Source organism: Myxine glutinosa, chromosome 4, assembly GCF_964187855.1.
Source record: "Myxine glutinosa chromosome 4, kmMyxGlut1.1, whole genome shotgun sequence".
NCBI classification, from domain to species: Eukaryota; Metazoa; Chordata; class Myxini; order Myxiniformes; family Myxinidae; genus Myxine; species Myxine glutinosa.
In genome coordinates, this window is record NC_136264.1 from 73732229 (window position 1) to 73758094 (window position 25866).

The window sequence follows — 25866 nt, forward strand, 5'->3', positions numbered from 1 at the left end:
AAGGCATCAGAGACATCATGAAGGAGGAAAGTTTCTGTTAAGCAGATCACATCTGGTTTGTCAGAAGCAACCTGTATGGAGAGATCAGTCAAGTTTGAGGGAAGGCCCCGGATGTTTGAGGTCCATACCGTTAATGAAGAGGAAGGGGGAGCATCAGGTCCAGAACAGGGGGGGGGAGGGGTAGGGTAAGATGTGGAAGAGGAGGAAGAGGTAGGGAGAGCTGTTGAAGGTGTGTCAGAGATTTCAGAGATTTCAGAATAGCTTGGAGAAAGGGAAGAATGGGGTGGACAAAAGGTTTGATGGAGATTGGGTGAGGCACAGTGAGGTGTTATTTGAGGAGGGGGAAGAGCGAGGCAGAAGGTTGGGGGAGATGAAGGTGAAAGTTGGAAGGGGGAAGAAGCAGGGAGGATGCTTTGAGGAGGAGGGGTGAGAGGGGAGTCTCGGAGGGGAGGGGTGTGGGGGGAGTTTAGGAGGGAGGGAAGGGGCAAGGGGGGAGATTTGAAAGGGATGGGTGATGGGGAGGATTTGGAGGGGAGGGGTGAGATTGGATTTTGAAAAGTGTACAATTCATGGGAAACGAACATTTTTTGCAAAATGAGTTTGAGACCTTCGAGTCAAAAATACATTTGAGGACACTGAAGGAGGGGTGGAGTTCTGGATAGTTTAGGGAATGTAGAAAGGAGGAACTGTAAGAGATGGTATTATATATATTTTTTGGAATGAATAGATTTGGTGAGCAAGACGAAAGCATCCTTTTGTAGGAAAAGAAGAAAAGGGTGTTGTAATATATGAGAGAAAATAGTTGTTCAGGGGAGAGATTATACATTTCTAAACACGTGATCGCGTGATCGCGAACGAAGAACGAACGAACAAAAAAGAACAACAAATAAACGAATAAGACCTGGGAAGGAAATATTTTTTGGGGGTTTTTTTTTTTTTGAGTGGAGATATTAAACAAGGAGGTATGGGGTGAACGACTGGGATGAAACAGAGAACGAAAATAAATGCAGCGCATTCGACGAATCGCTGAGAGAAAAACAGCTATTGAATTGAACGCCTTCATTAACACTCGATTTGCTATCCGTGATTTTCCGGTCTTCACCGAGGGAAATCACACGACATTATCTTCTTCTTTTTGTATTTCATCATTATTACTATTATTATTATTATAATATATATATATATATATACATATATATATATATATGTATTTTTTTGTATTTATTTATATATATATATTTTTTGTATTTCACCTTCCTTTTTATTTTTATTTATTACGATGAGTATTACTATTATTATAATTATATATATATATATTTGTATTTAATTTTTTTTGTGTTTATTATCTTAAAAAAAACAAAAATTGGTATTTTATTATTACTATTATTATGTGTACATCTTTTTAGTGTTTTATTATCTTTTTTGTATTCCATTGTTGTTACTATTATTATTATAGATATCTTTATTGTATTTACTTTTGTTTTTTTTGTATTTTCTCTTTTATTTAATTTTTTTGTATTTATTATCTTCTTTTTTTTGGTATTTTATTATTATTATTATGACGATTATTATGTATCCATATGTTTAGTATTTTAGTATTTTTTATTTTTTGTATTTCATGATTACTACTATTATTAATATTATTATTATTACCATATATATACATACAGACGGCATTTAATATGGAATATTTTTTTTGTGGGGGTGAACTTACTTTTCAAGATGACTTAGAACCAAAAGTTCATTGGAATTATGTTGAAATTATTCTCGATTTTGTTAATGTGACCTTTAAAAGAAACAAAAACCACATTTGACATTTCGAAGCAAATAAATTGATCCTTGAAAGTGATGTAAACTGATATCGAACTCAATTCACGGACAGTACTGTGTTAAACTTCTGTACGTTTTCCAGAAGTATCTCTGTTTTGCACATTAGCCAAAAAATTTTTCAACAACAACAAAAGCTAAATTATGACTGGGATTACAGACAGTAAAATTACATTTCAGTACTTCGTGTAACCCCCAAGAGCATTCAGGAGAGCACGTACATGTCGAGGCATGCTGTTCACGAGATTTGCCAAGGTTTGTACAAGAATCGCTTGCCATGCAGTGACAATAGTCTGCTGCAATTCATGCACAGAGGTGGGCTGCTGGTCCAAGTTGTCGATTTGACGCGTTAATTCTGCCCACAAGTTCTCTATCAGATTCACATCCGGGGACATGGCAAGCCACTCCATATGCTCTACACCACGGTCAGCAAGAAAGTGTTGGATCATGCGAGCACGATGAGGCCGTGCATTGTCATCTTGGAAGACAAAGTTTCCTCGAAAGGCTGCACGAGCAAATGGAAGCAATGTTTCTTCCAGAATGACCCTGTACTTGAACTGGTTCAGGTTTCCATTCAGAACAACCAGGTCAGTTTTGCCCCCTGCATGAAAAGCAGCCCAAACGGTCACCCCACCACCTCCAGCTTGGACTCTTGGCACTATACAATCTTCGTTGTGGGCTTCATGCACTTGTCTGCGCACTCGGACGCGGCCATCTTGACGATAGACCAGAAATCTAGACTCGTCACTGAAGGTCACGTGATTCCAGTGTCCTGGCTGCCATTGACGGTGCTCTCTGGCCCACTGCAATCGGCGCTGGCTGTGTTGTCTGGTCAGGCGTGGCTTTATCAGGGGACGCCTGGCACGATAGCCTGCTTGAACCAGTCGTTGGTTGACTAGCCTACTGGATACAGGCACATTTGTCAGTTGCTGCCACTCAGCCCTAAGCCGATTAGCTGACTTGGTACGGCCATTGCAGACTAACCGGTGCAGCTGGCGATCATCTCTCCTTGTGGTTCTGTGTGGACGTCCTGGCCTCGGTATTGGAGAAGGGACACCCCTCTGAGCATTTCGTTTCAGGATCTTTGACACCTGACCTGGAGTGATGCCATACTGCCGAGCAATAGCACGCTGTTTCATGCCAGAATTTCGTAAAGCCACCACTCCATGACAAACAGCATTGTCAAGTTGACGGACCATCTCCAGAGGAAGCAGCAATAACTTTTGTAGACGTGCAGCAGATGTTTTCCACTAATACAGAACGCAGCAACCCTTATATACCCGATTGTGAAGCCAATCGTCAAATGTACCTGTCCTTACATTTTGTCACGCCACCTGTGATATAATCCTGTTATTGACTTCTTGCTGCGAAAGACAGTGACATGGTTCTTTCAACAAAGACATCACCAAAGGGTAAAAGAAACTCACCAGATTGATATACTGAGTTCAGAAAGTAAACCCAAGTCAAGAAAAAAAAAATATTCCATATTAAATGCCAAGTCTGTATATATATATATATATATATATCTGTGCAGTCTGTCCTGTGTTGTGTTGTCTTGTCTCGTCACTGAACTACTTCAAACTTTTTTGAAATCGTACCAAACTTCTGGTATGCACATATCTCTCCCGTGTGTATGTCCTAAGGGTATTGTATTTGATTTTTTTGTTTTAATTATTTTTGAAAAAAAATAAATAATAAAACTTTAATTGTTTATAAAATTTAATATCACGTATATTACAAATACATTTGTGCAAAATAATTGCTTGAATTATGATTGGTGGAAACCATGACAAAACAGCAACTCGGGTGCAGTCATTTATCTATATATCGACATATCTGGGCAGTGTCTGTGTTTTCACTTAACTCCTCCCTCAAACTTTTGTATCCGTGGTTGTGAAGTGTTTTTAATAACGTGGCGGTGGTTTTGAATCACGTGGTGGTGAGGTGTCTTAAATTACTTGGTGGTGTGGTGTTTTAAATTTGGTGGGGGGGTGAGGTGTTTTAAATTATGTGGTGGTGAGGTGTTTTGAATTACGTGGTGGTGAGGTGTTTTGAATTACATGGTGGTGACGTGTTTTAACTTATGTGGTGGTGAGGTGTTTTGAATTAGTTGGTGGTGAGGTGTTTTGAATTAGTTGGTGGTGAGGTGTTTTGAATTAGTTGGTGGTGAGGTGTTTTAAATGAGGTGGGGGTGAGGTGTTTTAAATTACTTGGTGGTGAAGTGTTTTGAATCACGTGTTGGTGAGATGTTTTGAATTTTGTGGTGGTGAGGTGTTTTGAATTACATTGTGGTGAGTTGTTTTGAATTACGTGGTGGTGAGGTGTTTTGAATTACGTGGTGGTGAGGTGTTTTGAATTACGTGGTGGTGAGATGTTTTGAATTACGTGGTGGTGAGGTGTTTTGAATTACGTGGTGGTGAGATGTTTTGAATCACGTGTTGGTGAGATGTTTTGAATTACGTGGTGGTGAGGTGTTTTGAATTACGTGGTGGTGAGGTGTTTTGAATTACGTGGTGGTGAGGTGTTTTGAATTATGTGGTGGTGAGGTGTTTTGAATTACTTGGTGGTGAGGTGTTTTAAATTAGGTGGGGTGATGATACATATTTTTTGTATTGAATGTTTTTTTTGTATTTTTGTCGAGGCTTGTTTCAGAGCTCGGCTTGTTGCAGAGAGAGGAGTCGGCAGAAGAGATATTTATCTCAAGGCCGCCATGATGCAGGCAGGCGGTTTCAGATAAATCTTATTATAACAGAGCAAATGTATATGGTTCGCTATGTATGTATGTATGTATGTATGTATGTATGTATGTATGTATGTATGTATGTATGTTTACATGCGACGAAAACGTCTTCTTCGTCTTCAAATTAAATTACCACCCTCTTACTTAACCCTCTTACTTAACCCTCTTAATTGCGTTAAGACTGCTGAGACCCCTCAGACCTTTGACGACCCTTTAATTCCCCCAAGACCCTTCAGACCACCAAGACCCCCAAAAACCCAACATATCCTGAAGACCCCCAAAGACCCAAAACACCCCAAAGACCCAAAATACCCTTCAGGGCCCTGAGGCTCAAAAAGACCCTGAATACCCAAAAACCCAAAATACCCCAAAGACCCAAAACACCCCGACGACCCAAAACACCCCGAAGACCCAAAACACCCCGAAGACCCAAAACACCCCGAAGACCCAAAACACCCTGAAGACCCAAAACACCCCGAAGACCCAAAACACCCCGAAGACCCAAAACACCCCAAATACCAAAAACACCCCAAATAACCCAAAAGACCCTGAAGGCCCAAAAAGCCCCTGAAGACCCCGCATACCCAAAAGCCTCTGAAGACACCAAGGACCCAAAAGACCCTGAAGACTCAAAAACACCTCAAAGACCCAAAATACCCTTAAAGGCCCAGCAGATCCTGAAGACCCAAATGGCCCTGAAGACCCAAAACACCATGAAGACCCAAAAGACACCGAAATGGTAAAAGATGCCAATCCCCTCTGAAACCATATCCGCACGCCGAGTCACGCTAGTATCTAAAAAAGAGCAGAGGAAGAGCACTACAAATAGGGAAAGACTGTGAGATATTTGGGAGGGAAGAGAAGGGGTCACATTGAGGAGATATTGCTCTGAAAGCCGCCATGATGCAGGCATGCAGCTTCAGATAAATATCTCGAAAAGAGCAGAGGAAGAGCATTGCAAGTAGGGAAAGGCTGTGAGATATTTGGGAGGGAAGAGAAGGGGTCACATTGAGGAGATGTTGCTCTGAAAGCCGCCATGATGCAGGCATGCAGCTTCAGATAAATATCTCGAAAAGAGCAGAGGAAGAGCACCACAAGTAGAGAAACATTGACAGATATTTAGGAAGGGAGAAACCGGGTCAAATTCAGGAGATGTGTGTAAAAGCAGGATGATGCAGGCAGGTGGCTTCAGAAAACGATCTGGAAAAGAGCAGAGGAAGAGCAACAGATGGGAAAGTCATTTATCAAGGATTGAAGATCAGGTTTAACAGCTGTCAGAAAATGGATGGTTTAAAAATGGAAAATTGAAATGGTTTAAATTAAATGGAATGTTAAATTATCAGGTTTACTAGCTCTGAATGCAAAGAATCGTGCACCTTGGCATCTCGCAGCATGGCACCTCACACGTTGAAATCTCGCAGCGTGGCACCTCACACGTTGAAATCTCGCAGCATGGCACCTCACACGTTGAAATCTCGCAGCATGGCACCTCACACGTTGAAATCTCGCAGCATGGCACCTCACACGTTGAAATCTCGCAGCATGGCACCTCACACGTTGAAATCTCGCAGCGTGGCACCTCACACGTTGAAATCTTGCAGCATTGCATCTCGCTGATACAATCTCACAGCAGGCTTACATGGTTGGTTTTCCAGATACTGCCAGAAAAGGTGATGTTGATTCAATCTGGGAACATTTCAAAACTATAACGGCACTCAGTAGAGAGCAAACCTCCGCCAGGTGAACAGTTTACGTTTTGTATCCCAGAGTAGACCAGAAAATCACAATACAGAATCGCATTTAATCAAAATCATCCATCCACAACTTTTTGAGGTATTCTGCTATGTATCGTTTTTGGCAATGGTGAAGTCACTTTAAAATTATACTAGCTGGATGTTCGCCAATTTTGAATCGATTAGTCCTTCTCACACACACAACCTCTCTACCGAATCTCGTCCGAATCCGTCCACTACTTTTTGAGATATCTTGTTCACAAACAAACAAGAAGACGTCATGCAGAGCACAATACTTGCAAAATCCACCCCCCCTATTGTCCCAAAAAGGTTGCCATTAATCCAGCAAATTGTCCATTTAATCAACATTAAAATTGATAATCTTGATCAACGCTAGGGTCAATAGGATGAAAAGTGACTTTTTCAGATGAAAATTGATGATTTTAGAAGTTTGACCTCGAGTTGACCTTTGACTTTTGACCTTAAAATAGTTTATTTCCCAATTCAGTGAGGCACTATGCAAATGCTGTTAAATTTTCAAGTCAATCGGATGAAAATTGACAGGGTTTCAGATGAAAATTGATGGTTTTGGAAGTTAAGTTTGACCTAGAGCTGACCTTTGACCTTTTGACCACAAAAATATTTATTGACTCAATGTGCAAATGCTGTACAAGTTTCAAGTCAATCGTATGAAAATTGATGGGTTTTAAGATGAAAATTTATGATTTTGGAAGTTTGACCACGAGTTGACCTTTGACCTCAAAATGTTTGTTTTCCAATTAATGCCTCAATGTGCAAATGCTGTTCAATTTTCAAATCAATCGGATGAAAAATGGCGATTTTAGTTGGAAAGATTCTGTTGAAAAAAAACAGAAAAGAAAACATATCTGCACTTATTTTATCAAAAAATGCTTCATTCCCAATAACATCTCTCATAGATATCCATATTAATAAACTCCTTTCTGATGTATAAAGTCCTGTCTCCTTCAGCCACCCTCATAGCTTTGAACAACCTGGAATCAAACTCGTAGCCCCACACTGGACATTCTCTATGGCAGCCACGTCCTTCCTCAGATGTGGTGACCAAAACTTTGCACAATATTCCAGGTAAAGCCTCACTAAATTCCTGCACAGTGCCAACCCTACCTCTGTTTGTGATATATTCCTCAGAAAATACAACTTGAAATACCATTAGCTTTACATATAGCTGCCTGTCTGCTTACTGCTTCCCCCTCAATCTTCTACCTCTCCTAGATCCTCCTCCTGTATTCCATGCTCCAGGACTGCCCCTTCATTATCTATAGAATAATACGCTTGTTTGTCCGTCGCATGTGACCAGATCCTCAGCTCTGGTGGATGTTTGTGAGGGACATACGAGATCCTCAGCTCGTACATACACTGAACAGCAATAGAAACGTCACTTCATAAAAACAATTCCTTAACATTTCCCATAGAAATATCAATGCATTTCGTTTAGATATCTCATTATTTACATTCGTCTGTATCTAAATTTAATCCTAACTACCGACAGTGGTGCACACGTGGATAAAAACAGGTCACCAAAACCCGGGCAAAAAAATGACTGGTACAAAGTCGTGCATGATTCCCATGGAAATCAAAATGCACGTGCGTCTCCTTGTGACTTTCCCTATAAAAGGCACCCCAAAACGTGTGTTCATCATTCGTGTTTCGATGCCAGCGCCATGCCCAGATTTACGAGGATTCAGAGAGACCAGGCTATTGGAAGATTGCATCCTGGACAGACTGCACGAATGGTTGTCAATGCTTTCCATGTCAACGTGAGATCCATCTACAGGTTGCAGGAATGATACTAGGCCTCCAACAGCACCGATGACCGCCCATGCAGTGGCAGACCGAGGGTAACAACACCATGAGAGGATTGACATATTGTGCGTCATCACATCCAAGATCGCTTTACCAGGGCTACAGAAACTGCAAGACAAACAGTTGGAACCCACCAGAGACACATTAGTGGTGATACAGTCCGTCGACGTTTGAAGAACAGGGATGTCCGTTGTCACAGGCCGTATCGTGGCCCCATTCTTACAGTTCGACACTGCCGTGACCGACTACAGTGGGCCACACAGCATCAAAATTGGCGTTACCAGCAGTGGAGAACCGTTCTTTTCTCAGCCGAAAGCTGCTTTCGCCATGGACGGCAAGGTCAATACCCATAATGTTCTTGAATATGCACCGACAGGACAACCCCCAGAATTTAATTTTGACACCAACATGAATCGACAAAAGTGGACTGTTTGGTTGGGACTTTGTGGAAGTGGTCAGGTGATCGGACCATTTTTCTTTCAAAGGAATGTCAATGGTAACAGGTATCTGCAGATGATCAATGACTAAGTTTTAACGCAGCTGGAGGAGAACTTTGAGCGACAGGTTCGTGGTGTCTTCAGATATCTCTGGTGGGCCCAAGACGGCACCCCAGCACATCGTCTTATCGCTGTCCGAGATCAACTGAGGGAACTCTTTGGAGACCGAGTCATCGCCCTCAACCATGCAGTGGAATGGCCACCAAGTTCACCTGACCTCGCACCATGTGATTATTTCCTTTGGGGACATTCAAAGAACAAGGTGTTCGTAACTCCTCCCCGTGATCTTGACGAATTGCAGGGCCATATTCGACATGAAATGGATGCCTTGCGCAATGACCCGGCTATGGTGAGACGAGCAGTTCAGGGTATGCTCCGCCGCTATGAGCTTTGTGTTGAAAGGGGAGGTGGACATGTTGAAGGTGTGGGTGCATAAAGGCCAATCATTCCTGAGAAAAGTTCACATCTGATGTTCATTTTGCACCAATTATCCTGACTTGCATCGATTAGCCAAACTTGCAAAAATGCGATTTGAACATGACATTTTCAATGAACATTTACTCGGTCATGTGTGACAGCAATGATGCATGGAAGGCGTTTTTTTTTTTGTTGTTTTTTTTGTATACAGAATCGAGGCTCGTGAAAGAGCTAACATTTATCACACAAACAAATCAAACAGACAAACAAAATATATAAAAAGAGGGAGCGGTAGACAAGATGGGGAGAGAAGGGGAAGCACACAAACACAACATTTGAGAGCAGGGACATCGGGAGATGTGTGGGAGGGAGAGGGCTTGGGGGGGGGGTTGCGTGGGAAGGGGGGAGGGGGGGAGAAGTATAAAACACAAGGACACCAAGGACTTCCAGGAAAGAAGTTGGTATTTCAAAAAAGTGTATTTGGGGTGAAATTAGCAGGGGTAGAAAAGATCAAGGTTTTGGATGGGGGAAGATAAGAGATGGTGGTGAACAGCTGTTTTAAAGACCTGGAGGGAGGAGTGGGATTGAAGAGAGTGAGGGAGTTTGTTCCAGAGGCAGGAGAAAAGAGAAATTTAGGAGTGAAGGTGAGCAGAGAGTCTTGATTTTGGCAGTTTAACCAAAAGAGGGTTGCAGGCAGATCTTGTGTGACCTGTAGGAATATTTGGGGGACAGAGCCCAGAGAGAGCTGGGGGGGGCAAGGCCGGAGAGGAGTCGGTAGTAGACGGAAAGACCACCAACCTGCCTGCGGTGAGTGAGTGAAAGGCCCTCGGAGTTAGCTTCATCGCGGGAGATTCCAATGATTCTGAACGCTTTGGTTTCAACAGCGTGAAGACGAGCTAGGTGTGAGTCAGGAGCACCAGCCCAGAGGGGAGAGCAGTATTCCATTGAGCTGCGGATGAAAGCCTTGTATGTGGTGAGGATCTCATGTGTGCCAAGGAAGGACTTCGCACGATGGAGGATGCCCAGTCGGCGACTGGCTTTGGAGGCCAGATTTGAAATGTGGTTTTCCCAGGAAAGATCATGGCAGATAGTGAGACCCAAAAGCTTGAGTGACAGAACTTATTGGAGAGGATTATTCAGAAAGTGGATGGGAGGGTTGTCCAGTCGGTCTTTTCGGAGAGACATCGTAAGAGTGTGAGATTTGTCAGGATTGAAAGACATGTTCCACTTGTTTGCCCAGTCTGTGGTTTTGTCCAGGTCTGCAGAGAGTGAGGAGGCTGCAGACTGCCGATCTGAGGGATGAGGTATGGAGCGACACAGAGTAGAGTCATCAGCAAAGAGATAGAGAGGATTTTCAAGAGAGTCAGAGAGATCATTGATGAAGACCAGAAAAAGCACAGGGCCCAGAACACTGCCTTGGGGAACTCCAGCCTGAACAGGAAGAGGAGATGAGAGAAACCCATTCAGGGCCACACGTTGACTATGACTAGAGAGGACGTCCGCCAGCCATGCATGGAGATTTCCATGGATACCAAAGGAGGAGAGTTGGGTGAGCAGAGTGGGGTGCCAGACCATATCGAAGGCACGTGATATGTCAAGGGAGACAGCTCTAATTTCCTGTTTGGCATTGAGGACCTCCATCCATTGTTTAGAAAGCAGAAGCAGCATGCCCAGAGTGAATGACCTGGTCTGAAACCAAATTGATGATCAGAGATCAAGCCATTGGAGAAGAGGAAAGATTTCATATCCGGAGCAATGATGGATTCCATGACTTTGCTGATAATTGGGAGAAGGCTGATTGGTCTGTAGTTGCTAGGATCTGTTTTTGCACCTTTTTTGTGCAAGGTGGTGATGTTGGCTGCTTTCCAAGCAGATGGCAGATGACCTTGAGCAAAAGAGAGGGTGAAGAGAACAGAGAGAGGGAGTGAAAGAGCGGAAAAACATGATTTTAGGACCTGTGGGCTGATGCCGTCAGGTCCAGTTGCAGAATCAGAGTCGAGGGTTGACAGAAACGTTTCCACCTTGTCAGGAGGAAAGGACATGGAGTCCAGGAGCAGCTGGGTATGACTGGGTACGGTGGGTACAGAGAGGGATGGGTTTGGGACACAAGATTTAGAGGCAAACACAGAGTTGAGGCATTCAGCTTTTTCACGTGCGGAGTCAGCTGTGTATCCATTTGAGGTGAGGGAGGGGATGGAGAGGGAACAAACACCAGAAACAGATTTGACCAGACGCCACCAGGATTTGGAAGAGGGAGGCAGATAAGAGAGTTCGGTCTTGAGAACGGAGAGATATTGTTTCCTGGCTCTCCTGAGGGTGGACACACACTTGTTTCGGGCTTTGTGAAAGGAAATGAGATTTCCTTCCGTTGGATTTGCTTTCCAGGAGACGAAGGCATGTTGTTTCTGGGCAACAGCCTCACCACAAGATTCCGTGTACGATGGATGGGAGGAAGGGTATGACAACTGAAGACGAGATGGGATAAATCTGTGCATGAGATTGAGCAATTTACTTTGAAAGAATTCCCAGGATGAGTTGATGTTAGAGGCGGTAGAGATGGGAGACCAGTCCAGATGATAAGCTGTATCAATGGAAAGCTGAGGATCTCCTCTTAATTAGTAAACCACATGTAAATTGTCAAAATAAATAACCTTTGCATAATAACTCCTTGAATTTGGATTACCTTTTTTTTTATACGCACTGTATAAATGCTTGTGCAAATAAATTGTCCAAAAATGGCAATTTGGCGGCCATTTTGTTTATGCTAATTAGAAGGTCAAAAACTCATACTTCGGCTTGGGAACCGGGTTATTCGAATTCAGCATACCCTACTTATGTTAAAAAGTAAGGTTCCCAACTTTTACCCAAAAATGCACCTGACATTCACATTTCTCAGAGATCCGTCTCATCTATGAGATGTTTAATTCACCAATAAGGTCATTCAATGTTTTAACATTACAATTAGTTGTGTGCTCGGGATGGTGAGCACACACACAGCACATTCAGCAACTCATGGAGTTGTGGCCCAGATTGGGTGGTTACTGGTTAGAGTAAACACAAAGGCGTAGTGATGGTGGGGCGACGGGACATGGATGAGGTGCCAAATGACATTCTCCCCCACCCCCTCCCCCCATTTCGTTGTATATAAATTACAATACAACAGACTTGTGAGAGCATGAGACGTCACTTAAAGAACTGTAGTACGTTTTACGTTACTTTGTGCTAAATGACAAAGTGCTATAGCGATGTTTACAAACTCTTTCCAACCGGGTTAACAATTTTCGTAATTACTAATCACCCCCACACAGTAAATAAATCCGTGTTAGTAATTATGGGGCTGTTGGCTGCATAAATCTCTTATCTAATTGTTTTGTGAATCTTCGTGTGTGTGTGTGTGTGTGTGTGTGTGTGTGTGTGTGTGTGTGTGTGTGTGTGTGTGTGTGTGTGTGTGTGTGTGTGTGTGTGTGTCCTCTATTACGAGCCTTCGGACATATGCAGTGATGATAAAAAGTAGAAAAAGAGAACCTCATTAAACAAATAACACAGAAAAAGAAGTTTTTACACGACTTTTTGTTTGTGTCCTACTTTTTTACTCTACTTTCTAACAAACAAACTAAACTCTACTTTTTGAAAAACTACTTCCGTTGTTGGCAGAAGTACCGTAATTAAGAAAATACACATCTATAACAGCTTTACAGATGGTTGTAGTGGGGAGGAAATAAATAAATAAATAATGCCTTATGAATGCGGAGGCGCACACGCCATCCCCAAGGAAATATGCTGCCCTCAAATTTTGAGTGCATCATCCTACAGATGGAAAAAGTTTCAAAATATTAACACATGACAAGATGAACCTGATGAACAAAATAGAGAATTTCTTTGGTTGTTCTTGAAAACCATTTTGCCATTTGTCAACACAGTTGTGGTTTGTCTTATTAAATTCACCATTCGAAATATATATTATAATATATGTATTTATAAACTGAACATCAAAATAAACTTATCCCTTTCATTTTTTGAAATGTGCAGCTTTACAAACACGTTTCTTCAATTGTAATGGCTGATTATGTAACAGGAACTTCACTTCAATCACCTGGTTGATCAACAATGGCATGCTTGAGTGATTCTGTATCGGGATCTTTCCCTTTAAATAATGACCCTCATAATGAAATCCTTCAGTTCTCGTGGTTAGACATTCATTTACTGCTGTCTATAGTCACTCAAGAGGCTTCTGACAGGGAAAACAACAAGAAATTCAGATGCCACGCCTGATTTTATCTGAACAACGTTTATGGGCAATTGGGATGCTTGAGGCAGGTGTAAGCCAGCGAACAATTGCTCAACGTCTTGGTTGCCCACAGCCTGCAATCGACATCTTGCATCGAGGAGATCAACGGCTGTCTATTAACGGCTGTCTATCGGCAAATGCTCATTCAAGGCTTGCAGGAGGAGTGGGACAGACTTCCCCAGGACCGCATCAGACGCATGGTACAGAGCATGCGTCGGAGGTGTACAGCCTGCATCACAGCTCAGGGAGGACACACACGATATTGAGGACTGCTGTCATTTTGTCCTTGACTGTTAGGAGTGTAGTGTCCATTCCTGTGTCATTTTGTTTTGACTGTATTCAGGTGCGTGCCTTTGTGTTGTAGTGCTGTGACTTTTGTTGCACCACACCTTGTGATGTTCATGCTTTTTGTTTTTTGTGATTGAGGCAACCTCTTGTTTATTGACATGTGTTTAGTAAAGATAGCTGATCTTTACCTCTGTGTTCAAATATTTTTCATTTTTGCGTGGAGGATTTCAATGAGTGTCCTAAAGATTTGATTAGTTTATTTTGATGTTCAGTATATACATATACGTATCTATATATATATATATCTATATCTATATATATATATATATATTGTTGCGAATATGGAATTTGGCCTCCATATCCGCTTGTAAATATTCCCCTATTTCCCCAATACTCCCCAACTATCCCCAATCCCCCATTCCCTAGTCCCATTGTCTGTAAACAACAATCAGTAGAGCCGACCTTCCCCTTTTTCCCCCATTAAATGTCGTGCCCAGGTCCACCGCATCACACGTAGACAACTTTCGGACATCTTGCTAGTTATTCTTAGTCTATGTCAGTTAAGGACTCGTTTCCATTAATTATGACTCTTCGTTGCACCAGAATGTGATTATATGGCACCAGTAGTGAGTTTAGGACCTTTCCCATACCTCCTCCCGTCTTCTTCCCCAAACAACAACAACAACAACAACTACAACTACAATTACAACAACAACGACGCTGCGCGGGGGAGTGTGCGTCATCACACCGGCTCGGTTAGCCGCCATTGACAATGCGCTCCGGACCATGCGCTCAACGGGGTTACCACGAAGGGGCTCCTTGTCAGTCCCTCGTCAAGGGCGGAGCCGGTAACCCCCCCCGCACGCACCCAATGAGAAGCGACGTGCCGATTCCATCTGGGGCGGAGCTAACGAGCCGAGGGCGTGTCACTCCCCGCCGGATATACGAAGCGACTCACCGGATGTGAGGTCAGATGCGCCCCCAGCTTGAAGAAGAGCAAGTCACTACCTCCGAGCGCTGCGACCTCCCTGCATGCTGCATCTCTGGACCGGACCGAGCCGATTCTGTCCCTGAGCCCAGGTGCACCTGGAGCCATCGATCCTGCCTTTCCTAGCCATCAATCCCCGTGTGAGTCAGCCTTTTGTCCCGTTTTTCTGTCGTCTGTTGGGGTTAATATAAGATTGTGTCTAAGTGCTTGTCTTTCTATGCTGTACCTCTCGTCCCTTTAATCTGACCTTCCGAACGAATATAATCTCCTCCGGAGGTCTTGAGAACCGTATCCATGGTGTCGTGTCATTTTAATCCCAGCCGTGTGTCTTTTCCTTCATTGACCTAGCGTAGCGCGATTAGTCAACGTTCGGGTATAATCGGGTAACTTGTGCAGACGTGGTCATACCAAACCGCTCGGTAAATAACATCTAAGCCACGTCTGTAACAATTGGTGTCAGGAGTGGGATTCGGACCCGGGACTAAATTTATTAGGCCCAAATTTGTAACAATTAGAATCGATTCGGAGCGCGTTTCCCGCGCGAAATTATAACGGCGAAATTTGATTTTGTTATACGAAAATAAAAACCCGAATTTTGAAAGTCGCGCTATGGCGGATCAAGACAGCTGGGGTCCGGTAGGGGAGAGTGAGGCAGGGTCGGTCCAGGACCAAATTGAGGGACATGAGGGACAGGAGGAGAGCGAAGCAGCGAGGGTAGCAAACGCACAAAATGGCGCCTCGCTGGTCACCGCGCCCGTGACCGTGGCAGCGCCACCGGTGGATTTGAACTTGTTTTTAATACAAATGAAGGCCCTTATGGCCCAGAATAGTGAGCAAATGAGGGCTCAGAGTGAGCAATTGGGGGTAATGGGAAACGAAATGGGGGTAATGAGGGACGAAGCGAGGGGTACCAGTGAGGGATTAGACAATAATTTTAAGGGATTAGACAATAATTTTAAGGGATTAGACATGAAATTTGGGAAATTAGACGATAGATTAGGGGAAATACAGGAGGGGTTAATGGGGGTAGAAAACAGAATGGCCGCTCAAGAGAATCAAATGGAAGGGATGCAAAAGGGGTTAGAGGGGGTAGAAAATAGAATGGCTGCCCAGGAGAATCAGATAGAGGGAGTGAAAAATGGGTTAGAGGGGTTAGAAAACAGTATGGAAGGCAAATTGAGGGACATGAGGGACCAAGCGGAAAGGGAAGTTAACCAAATGGGGCAGCAGATAGAGGGGGTCAGAATGGGGGTAGAAACTAAACTGGATGCTCACAGGGAGGAAATGGAGCAGATGAGGGTGGCATCTGGGCAGGAGATGCAAGTGATGGGAGAGGAGATCAGAAGAGGAGTGAGTGAGGAGGTCGGAGGAGTGCGCGAGGAGGTGAGGCACTGTAAGGAGCACATGGAGAAGGAGGTGAGAAAGGGGACTGTAAAATTACAAGGGGGCATAGAGGACCTGACGCAGGAGGTGGAACAGCTGACGGAGGGACAAAAAGAACTAACGGACCAGGTAAAGAAGAACACAGCGGTAATAGGAGGGTTAAAAGCGACACAAAATGACCTAAAAAATGACTTGGTAGCGACGAAGAGGGAATGTCAGATGGTACGTGAGGGACTGACAACGAGGTTGGACGAGGTGATAGAGGTAATGGAGACGAAGGACCGGCAGGTGAGGACGCACATGGAAACGGTCAAGGTAGCCTTGGAGGACGAGCTGGAGGAGACGTACCGGGGAATAAAAGAGGTGAAGCAGAAACTAGAAGAAGTGGAAGAAGGGATGAGCGAAATTAAGAAGCGACGGAGAGGGGATAAGAAAGAGATAAAAGAGGAGATAAAAGAATTGGTCCAAAGTCTGTGTTTGGATCGTGATGATGTGCTCATTAACCGGATGAGGGATTCGCAGGTGATGGAGGAGAAGCGAAGAGGAAGAGGACCCGGTGTAAGTGGTGACCAATATGGTCGTGCGTATGATGCGCCAGGGGATTTAAGAAGCTTGGGGGTCGAGATGGACCCGGGTGTTCGTGAGAGGCCACTGGTGAAGTGTGCGACAGGTCTGGTGTGCGAAAAAGGAGGTGTGCGAGGAAGTCCGACTCTGGGGTGTGTGAGGAAAAAGTGCGTGCCAAGGAGTGAGGGTGCTGGCGAGAGTGAGTCGGTCGTAGCGTGTGTGCGAGGGAGCACATGGAAGCGCGGTGTGGTAAGTGTTACAGAGGGTGTGACGGGAGAGTGTGCGCGAGAAAGGTGTGTGACGGACAGGTGCATGGGGAAAGAGTGCGCTGTCAAAAGTAAGGAAGAATGCACACCTGTGGTGAGTGTTACAGAGGGTGTAACGGGAGAGTGTGCGCGAGAAAGGTGTGTAACGGACAGGTGCATGGGGAAAGAGTGCGCTGTCAAGAGTAAGGGTGAGTGCGTTGTCAAGAGTGGTGGTGAGAGTAGTGAGAGTGACGAGGAGCGTGAGTTGGGTGTGACAGGTGAGCGAGGATGTACACCTGGAATGGAAGGATGCACACCTGGAATGGTAGAGCGTGAGTGGGAATGCACGCTGGAGTTGGTAGTGAGGCACGTGGTTGGGTGTGCGAATGAGAGCACACCTGTGATTGTCACAGAGGAGGTGACCGAGGAGGGGGCGCGAAGAGGTGTATTGGTGAGGTGTGCGAGTGGCGAATGTGTGCCAAGGTGTTCGGTGGTCAGGTGTGTGACCAAGGCTGTGAGTGGAATGGGTGTACCTGGGTGTGTAAGGAACGGTACAAGGAGCATGGGCACGGCTGGATGTGTGAGCAAGGAACGGGCTGCGGGGTGTAAGCGTCCAGGTGAAGCATCGACGTTAGACGGGGTAGAGTTTAGAACGACTTATAGCCGAATCGGGCCCTCGGTGCGTGCTGGGCCTCGCTTTGAACGGCCGCGTCCGTGCTCCACTAGGCGGAGCGGGCAGGCCGATAGGAAGGGTCGTTATGGCGACCACGTTTTGTTGAGACGTGCCGGCAGGTCGAGATCGGGACATTGGATGGCTCCACGCCGAGGTGATGCGTGGGATCTCGGCCCGGGTAAGCCCCCGTCCCTGCACCGAGTGCCGGACGCATCCAGCCGCTGGCACAAAACAACCAGCATCCATTGCTTGGCTTTACGAAGCCGGGCTTTGGATCGGAATTGGCGCACCGAGAGGCATTAGTGAGTAGACTGGGTGATGAGGTTAGTGTTTTGGACCCAAAATTAGAGAAAAACAAAATTTGATGATTGGCAAGGGATTGGCAGTAGTGATTGGCAGATGATGAGTAGTGATTGGCAGATTTTTGATTTGTTGAAATTTGATGTGCAAAATTGATAGTGAGAGACCCCCGATGTGGTGGGATGGCAAATCCACCATCCCTCACAGACGGGGGGCAAAGGAGCAATAGCTTATGGGGTGTATGGCAGTGAAAACTAGCCCGGGTGGGTTAGGTTGTATTGTAGGGATCTAGCGAAGATGACAGTAGGTAACGTTAAGTTTAGTTAGTGACTGATACCTGTAGTGGGGACGCAGGTAGTTTAGTGTGGATGATAATGACGAGGGAGCGCAATAGTTTAAAGGGACGACTGGGAAGCGCAAGTTTCAGAGGGGAGTAGTTAGATGAGATGATGCTGTGTGAGGATTGAACAGGTGAGGATTGAACAGGTGTGATCGAACAGGTGTGATTGCACAGGTGTGCAACTGGACAGGTGTGTGGAACAGTGTGTGAGTAATGAGTGTTGTGGATCAGCGCGAATGCGCTTGGGGAGAGAAGGGTGCAGGTGGCACCAGGTGTGAGAGCACAGGTGTGCAAGTACAGGTGTGTGGAGAGAGTTGGAGTAAGTGGTACGGAGTGGTGTGCATGGTGCGAAGGTGTGGATGGGGAAGAGTGGACCCCTTTCACGAGTACCCGGGGCGGGTAGTGTAAGTGTTAGGTAGAGGGTATAGGTAAATTGTGGTTGGATATTGGCATCTGTGGTGCAGTGACAGAATGGTATTGTGAATGGGTGCATTAGTGTTGTGGAAATGGCTGGGCGTGTAGCCTGTTAGTGTGTGTAGTTGGTTGGGCACTCCACCACTGTGAGGATGTCGGCCAGGTGAGGCCGCAGGTGGGCTCTGGGAGCCGGTAGTTGTGAGTGGGTGCCTGAGGATCCCGGGTGTGGATCGGGTAGCCCAGTGCCAGGGAGGGCACCGATTGGGGAGAGCGCCAGAGGGCCTTCCCCAGGTAGTTAGGTTAGGGTAAGGAGCAGGTAAGCTCGGAGGCAACCGCAGTGGTGGAGGTGTGCAGGTGGGTAGACCCGCTGGGAGAGGTACACGCCACAGCCCAGAAATTGTACGAGGGCACCGGGAGATGAATCGGGGGAGTGAGACCCCAAATTGAAGAGCACCACAGTTTGGCCAATGGGAATTGGTTTTTTAGAACCCATAGTGTAAGAGGGCCAATGGTTTGGCCGGAGAAAGACCCCGGGTAGTGTAAAGTTGTTAAAGTCATTTAGGAAATAGTTAGGATTGATGAACCTGTCGCACCATACGCAGCCACTTACCTGTGGTGATGATGATGACTCCACACCTGTGTTTTCTTTGTTCTGTTGCAGGAAGTAAGGACTGCTGTTGGATTTGTGAGACGCATCACGACGTGGATGAGACATTGGGGTGATTCCATCTCTCCCTCCCTAGGAGGGACTGATGATGAATTGGTAATGGCAAATTTTGATGTTCAGTTGGAGATGGCAAATTTTGATGAAAGTTGAAAATGGCAAATTTGATTGGTTAGGAGGGAGAGAAGACGAATTTGGTTTATGGGAGGAACGGGGAAGACAGTAGGGATGTTTGTTGATTTGTAAAATAGATGTGTATGGGTAGTGTTGTGTTTTGTGGATACAGTAAGGGGTAAGGGAGGGGCCATGTAGGTTACCTGGTGGGGGGGGGGGGGCGTACGGTAGGAACGTACCTGTCTCACCTGGTTCCCATGTGCCCCCAGTGTGCATTACCTTACATTGCGTGCACTTTTGCGCCCTTACCACCTTATTCACTTGTCTGCTTCTTTTGTCTCCCACCTCCGAGGATCTGGCTTTGGGGGCAGAGAGGGAGGAGAGAGAGGTGCTGGCTTCGCAGTTGTGGGCCTGCACTTTCGCTGCTTGCTGCTTGGATCGATACACCATATGGACCGCAATGTTTGTGGCCACCCACCATGGACCGCAGCTCTTTTGCGGCCAAGCACCACCCGTGGATGGACCTATGGGTCAACGTGGCACCTATGCCATACAGGTGAACCACTAATAGTTGGCCCCCTGACGGCCACAATAAAGAAATGGACGCGGTTGGCGCCTTTCTTTATTTTTGAAAGAAGTAAGAAGGCCAAGTGCACCACACGAAGGCAAGACCAGCGGCAGAACATCGGCCGGCTGCGACACCACACAATGATTTATAAACACTTTATTGGTGCACCGGATGGTGCTGACTGTGTGATGGGGTGGTGCTTTTGGTGCTGGGAAGGGGTGCTCTGCACATTATTAAAGGCCGTAGGCCACAGAGCACTCGTGGGTTGGTGTATCGATGCTGGCATGCGTGCTCTCTCTATGCATAACATCTGCATGTGTTCCTCCAGAAACAGGTCCTGGATCGTAGTGTAAATATCAGCGTAGTCTTGTGTAAATAATGCTCCCTACCGGCTGTATGTTTAGTTTGAGGATTCTTTCCGGATTCGGTTAGCCTGTGGGTGTGTTTCTGTGAGGAGAAGGGTGCAACGTCGCAGGGGGACATATTTACTCATTTGTGAATATCTGTAAAACTGTCGCACTCAGGGTAGAGTTAATAGTAGAGGGAACTACATTGCGTGCCACACTAAAGTAGGTAAAAATTTATCGGGTCGGGACGCCCCGAGGGTAGAGAAGGGTGCAATGTTGCGAATATGGAATTTGGCCTCCATATCCGCTTGTAAATATTCCCCTATTTCCCCAAGACTCCCCAACTATCCCCAATCCCCCATTCCCTAGTCCCATTGTCTGTAAACAACAATCAGTAGAGCCGACCTTCCCCTTTTTCCCCCATTAAATGTCGTGCCCAGGTCCACCGCATCACACGTAGACAACTTTCGGACATCTTGCTAGTTATTCTTAGTCTATGTCAGTTAAGGACTCGTTTCCATTAATTATGACTCTTCGTTGCACCAGAATGTGATTATATGGCACCAGTAGTGAGTTTAGGACCTTTCCCATACCTCCTCCCGTCTTCTTCCCCAAACAACAACAACAACAACAACAACTACAACTACAATTACAACAACAACGACGCTGCGCGGGGGAGTGTGCGTCATCACACCGGCTCGGTTAGCCGCCATTGACAATGCGCTCCGGACCATGCGCTCCACGGGGTTACCACGAAGGGGCTCCTTGTCAGTCCCTCGTCAAGGGCGGAGCCGGTAACCCCCCCCGCACGCACCCAATGAGAAGCGACGTGCCGATTCCATCTGGGGCGGAGCTAACGAGCCGAGGGCGTGTCACTCCCCGCCGGATATACGAAGCGACTCACCGGATGTGAGGTCAGATGCGCCCCCAGCTTGAAGAAGAGCAAGTCACTACCTCCGAGCGCTGCGACCTCCCTGCATGCTGCAACTCTGGACCGGACCGAGCCGATTCTGTCCCTGAGCCCAGGTGCACCTGGAGTCATCGATCCTGCCTTTCCTAGCCATCAATCCCCGTGTGAGTCAGCCTTTTGTCCCGTTTATCTGTCGTCTGTTGGGGTTAATATAAGATTGTGTCTAAGTGCTTGTCTTTCTATGCTGTACCTCTCGTCCCTGTAATCTGACCTTCCGAACGAATATAATCTCCTCCGGAGGTCTTGAGAACCGTATCCATGGTGTCGTGTCATTTTAATCCCAGCCGTGTGTCTTTTCCTTCATTGACCTAGCGTAGCGCGATTAGTCAACGTTCGGGTATAATCGGGTAACTTGTGCAGACGTGGTCATACCAAACCGCTCGGTAAATAACATCTAAGCCACGTCTGTAACAATATATATATATATATATATATATATATATATATATATATATATATATATATATATATATATATATATATATCTGTATATATGTATATATATGTATATATATGTATATATCTGTATATATTGTTGCGAATATGGAATTTGGCCTCCATATCCGCTTGTAAATATTCCCCTATTTTCTCCAATACTCCCCAACTTTCCCCAATCCCCCATTCCCTAGTCCCATTGCATGTAAACAACAATCAGTAGAGCCGACCTTCCCCTTATTCCCCCATTAAATGTCGTGCCCAGGTCCACCGCACCACACGTAGACAACTTTCGGACATCTTCCTAGTTATTCTTAATCTATGTCAGTTAAGGCCTCGTTTCCATTAATTATGACTCTTCGTTGCACCAGAATGTGATTATATGGCATCAGTAGTGAGTTTAGGACCTTTCCCATACCTCCTCCCATCTTCTTCCCCAAACAACAACAATAACAACAACTACACCAACAATTACAACAACAACAGAGGAGATGGCGGCGGAGCGGGGGAGGATGCGTCCTCACACCGGCTCGATTAGCGCCATTGACCACGCGCTCCACGGGGTTACCACGAAGGGGCTCCTTGTCAGCTCCTCGTCAGGGGCGGAGCCAGTAACCCCCCCACGCACCCAATGAGAAGCAACGTGCCGATTCCATCTGGGGCGGAGCTAACGAGCCGAGGGCGTGTCACTCCCCGCCGGATATACGTGGCCCCGCGCCGGATGTGACGTGAGATGCGCCTGAACTACGGAGAGCAGAGGAAGCCACCGCCACCCCCAGCGCGACGATACCTCCCCGCATCTTTGGACCGGACCGAACCGGGTCGATTCTGCCCTGAGCCCAGGTGCACCTGGAGCCATCGCTACCCGCCTGTCCTTTGCATCAATCCCCGTGTGAGTCAGCCGTTGTCCTGTTTACCTGTCGTCTGTTGGGAATAATATAAGATTGTGTCTAAGTGCTTGTCTTTCTATGCTGTCCCTCTTGTAGTTGTAATCTAACCTTCCGCCTTAATATAACCTCCTCCGGAGGTCTTGAGAACTGAACCCCTGGTGTCGTATTGTGTTATTGTAATCCAGCCGGGTGTCTTCTTTTTCTTATTGAGCCAGCATCGCGCGACTAGTCAACGTCGAGTATAATCGGGTAATTTGTGCGGACACGACGGCCATTCCGCTCGGCCCACCTTAACATCAAAGTCGTGTCTGTAACAATTGGTGTCAGGAGTGGGATTCGAACCCGGGACTAAATTTATTAGGCCCAAATTGGTAACAAGTAGAATCGATTCGGAGCGCGTTTCCCGCGCGAAATTATAACGGCGAAATTTGAATTTGTTTTACGAAAATAAAATAAAAAACCGAATTTTGAAAGTCGCGCTATGGCGGGTCAAGACAGCTGGGGTCCGGTAAAGGAGAGTGAGGTAGGGTCGATCCAGGACCAAATTGAGGGACAAGAGGAGAGCGAAGCAGTGAGGGCGGCAGGTTCGCAAAATAGCGCCGTCACGCACGAAGTAGCGGGCGCGCAAAAAGGCGCCTCGCTGGTCACCGTGCCCGCGACCGAAGTAGCGCCGCTGGGAAGATTGGAACTTTTTTTTATACAAATGACGGCCCTTATGGAAAAGAATAGTGAGCGATTGGAGGGCCAAATGGGGTCCAATAGCGAGAAATTGAGGGAGGACATGGGGGCGCAGATCGGGGGGTTAGGGAGTAGAATAGAGGGATTAGACAAGAAATTAGAGGGGTTAGACAATGGGATAAAAGAAGTAAAACATGGGTTAACGGGGGTAGAAAACAGAATGGCCGCTCAAGAGAATCAAATGGAAGGGATGCAAAAAGGGTTAGAGGGGTTAGAAAACAGTATGGAAGGCAAATTGAGGGACATGAGGGACCAAGCGGAAAGGGAAGTTAAACAAATGGAGCAGCAGATAGAGGGGGTCAGAATGGGGGTAGAAACCAAACTGGATGCTCACAGGGAGGAAATGGAGCAGATGAGGGTGGCATCTGGGCAGGAGATGCAAGTGATGGGAGAGGAGATCAGAAGAGGAGTGAGTGAGGAGGTCGGAGGAGTGCGCGAGGAGGTGAGGCACTGTAAGGAGCGCATGGAGAAGGAGGTGAGAAAGGGGACTGTAAAGTTACAAGGGGGCATAGAGGACCTGACGCAGGAGGTGGAGCAGCTGACGGTGGGACAAACGGAGTTAGTGGAGCAGGTTCAAAGGAACACTGCGGTATTAGGAGGTTTAAAAGCGACACAAAACGACATAAAAAACGACTTGATAGCGACAAAGAGGGAATGTCAGATGGTACGTGGGGGACTGACAACGAGGTTGGACGAGGTGATAGAGGTAATGGAGACGAAGGACCGGCAGGTGAGGACGCACCTGGAAACGGTCAAGGTAGCCTTAGAGGATGAGCTTGAGGAGACGTACCGGGGAATAAAAGAGGTGAAGCACAAATTAGAAGAAGTGGAAGAAGGGATGAGCGAAATTAAGAAGCGACGGAGAGGGGATAAGAAAGAGATAAAAGAGGAGATAAAAGAATTGGTCCAAAGTCTGTGTTCGGATCGTGATGATGTGCTCATTAACCGGATGAGGGATTCGCAGGTGATGGAGGAGAAGCGAAGAGGAAGAGGACCCGGTGTAAGTGGTGACCAATATGGTCGGGCGTATGATGCGCCAGGGGATTTAAGAAGCTTGGGGGTCGAGATAGACCCGGGTGTTCGTGAGAGGCCGTTGGTGAAGTGTGCGACAGGTCTGGTGTGCGAAAATGGAGGTGTGCAAGAAAGTCCGACTCTGGGGTGTGTGAGGAAAACGTGCGTGCCAAGGAGTGAGTGTGCCGTCAGGAGTGAGCCGGTCGGAGCGCGTGTGCGAGGGAGCACAGGGAAGCGCGGTGTGGTGAGTGTTACGGAGGAAGTAACGAAAAAGTGTGCGCGGGAGGACGCGCGAGAAAGGTGTGTAACGGACGGGTGCATGGGGAAAGCGCATGCTGTCAAGAGTAAGGGAGAATGCATGCCTGTGGTGAGTGTTACGGAGGAAGTAACGAAAAAGTGTGCGCGGGAGGATGCGCGAGAAAGGTGTGTAACGGACGGGTGCATGGGGAAAGCGCATGCTGTCAAGAGTAAGGGAGAATGCATGCCTGTGGTGAGTGTTACGGAGGAAGTAACGAAGAAGTGTGCGCGGGAGGACGCGCGAGAAAGGTGTGTAACGGACGGGTGCATGGGGAAAGCGCATGCTGTCAAGAGTAAGGGTGAGTGCGCGACCGAGAGTGGAGGTGAGAGTAGTGAGAGTGACAAGGAGAGTGAGCTGGTTGTGACAGGTGAGCGAGGATGTACACCTGGGATGGAAGGATGCACACCTGGAATGGTAGAGCGTGAGTGGGAATGCACGCTGGAGTTGGTGGTGAGGCACATGGTTGGGTGTGCGAATGAGGGCACACCTGTGATTGTCACAGAGGAGGTGACCGAGGAGGGGGCGCGAAGCGGTGTATTGGTGAGGTGTGCGAGCAACGAATGTGTGCCAAAGTGTTCGGTGGTCAGGTGTGTGACCAAGTCGGTGAGCGGAGTGAGTGTACCGAGGTGTGAAAGAAAAGGTACGAGGAGAATGGGAACGGCTGCATGTATGAGCAAGAAAGAGGTAGCGTATGCATGTAAGCCTGCAGGTGAAGCGTCGACGGTAACCGGGTTAAAGGTTAGGTCGACTTTTAGCCGGATCGGGCCCTCGGTGCGTGCCGGGCTTCGCGTGCCGCGAGAACCAGCGGAGATCCGAGCCACGGCGGGTTCGAAAGGACCGCCGTGCGCGATCCACGCTGGGCCTCGCGTGGAGCGGCCGCGTTCGGGCTCCACAAGGCGGAGCGGGCAGCTCGATAGGAAGGGTCGTCATGGCGACCACTTTCTATTGAGACGTGCCGGCAGGTCGAGATCGGGACATTGGATGGCTCCACGCCGAAGTGGTGCATGGGATCTCGGCCCGGGTAAGCCTCCGTCCCTGCACCGAATGCGGGACGCATCCAGCCGCTGGCACAAAACAACCAGCATCCATTGCTTGACTTTACGAAGCCGGGCTTTGGACAGGAATTGGCGCACCGAGAGGTATTAGTGAGTAGACTGGGTGATGAGGTTAGTGTTTTGGCCCCAAAATTAGAGAAAAACAAAATTTGATGATTGGCAAAGGATTGGCAGTAGTGATTGGCAGGTAATGGTACAGTGATTGGCAGATGATTGGCAAATTTTTAATTTGTT

At 46.7% G+C, this 25866-nt stretch overlaps 2 protein-coding genes across 4 annotated transcripts in view; one reads left to right on the plus strand and one right to left on the minus strand.

Annotated features, from left to right (window-relative positions):
• The window catches only part of LOC137424777 (uncharacterized), a 675237-nt gene that overhangs the window by 459816 nt on the left and 189555 nt on the right, over window positions 1-25866 (minus strand). The gene's annotated exons all lie outside the window — the stretch shown is intronic.
• Window positions 1-25866, plus strand: part of LOC137424790 (cytosolic 10-formyltetrahydrofolate dehydrogenase-like) — a 256540-nt gene that overhangs the window by 226751 nt on the left and 3923 nt on the right. Inside the window, exons 11-12 of one of the 3 annotated variants that reach the window (XM_078775935.1) lie at window positions 7291-7407; window positions 7555-8451. The exons of 1 other annotated variant lie outside the window; for it this stretch is intronic. The gene's annotated coding sequence lies outside the window, so the exon portion shown is untranslated. Of the gene's footprint in view, window positions 1-7290; window positions 8453-25866 lie in introns of those variants that run through there. One more of the 3 variants, XM_078775934.1, reaches the window with a different exon arrangement.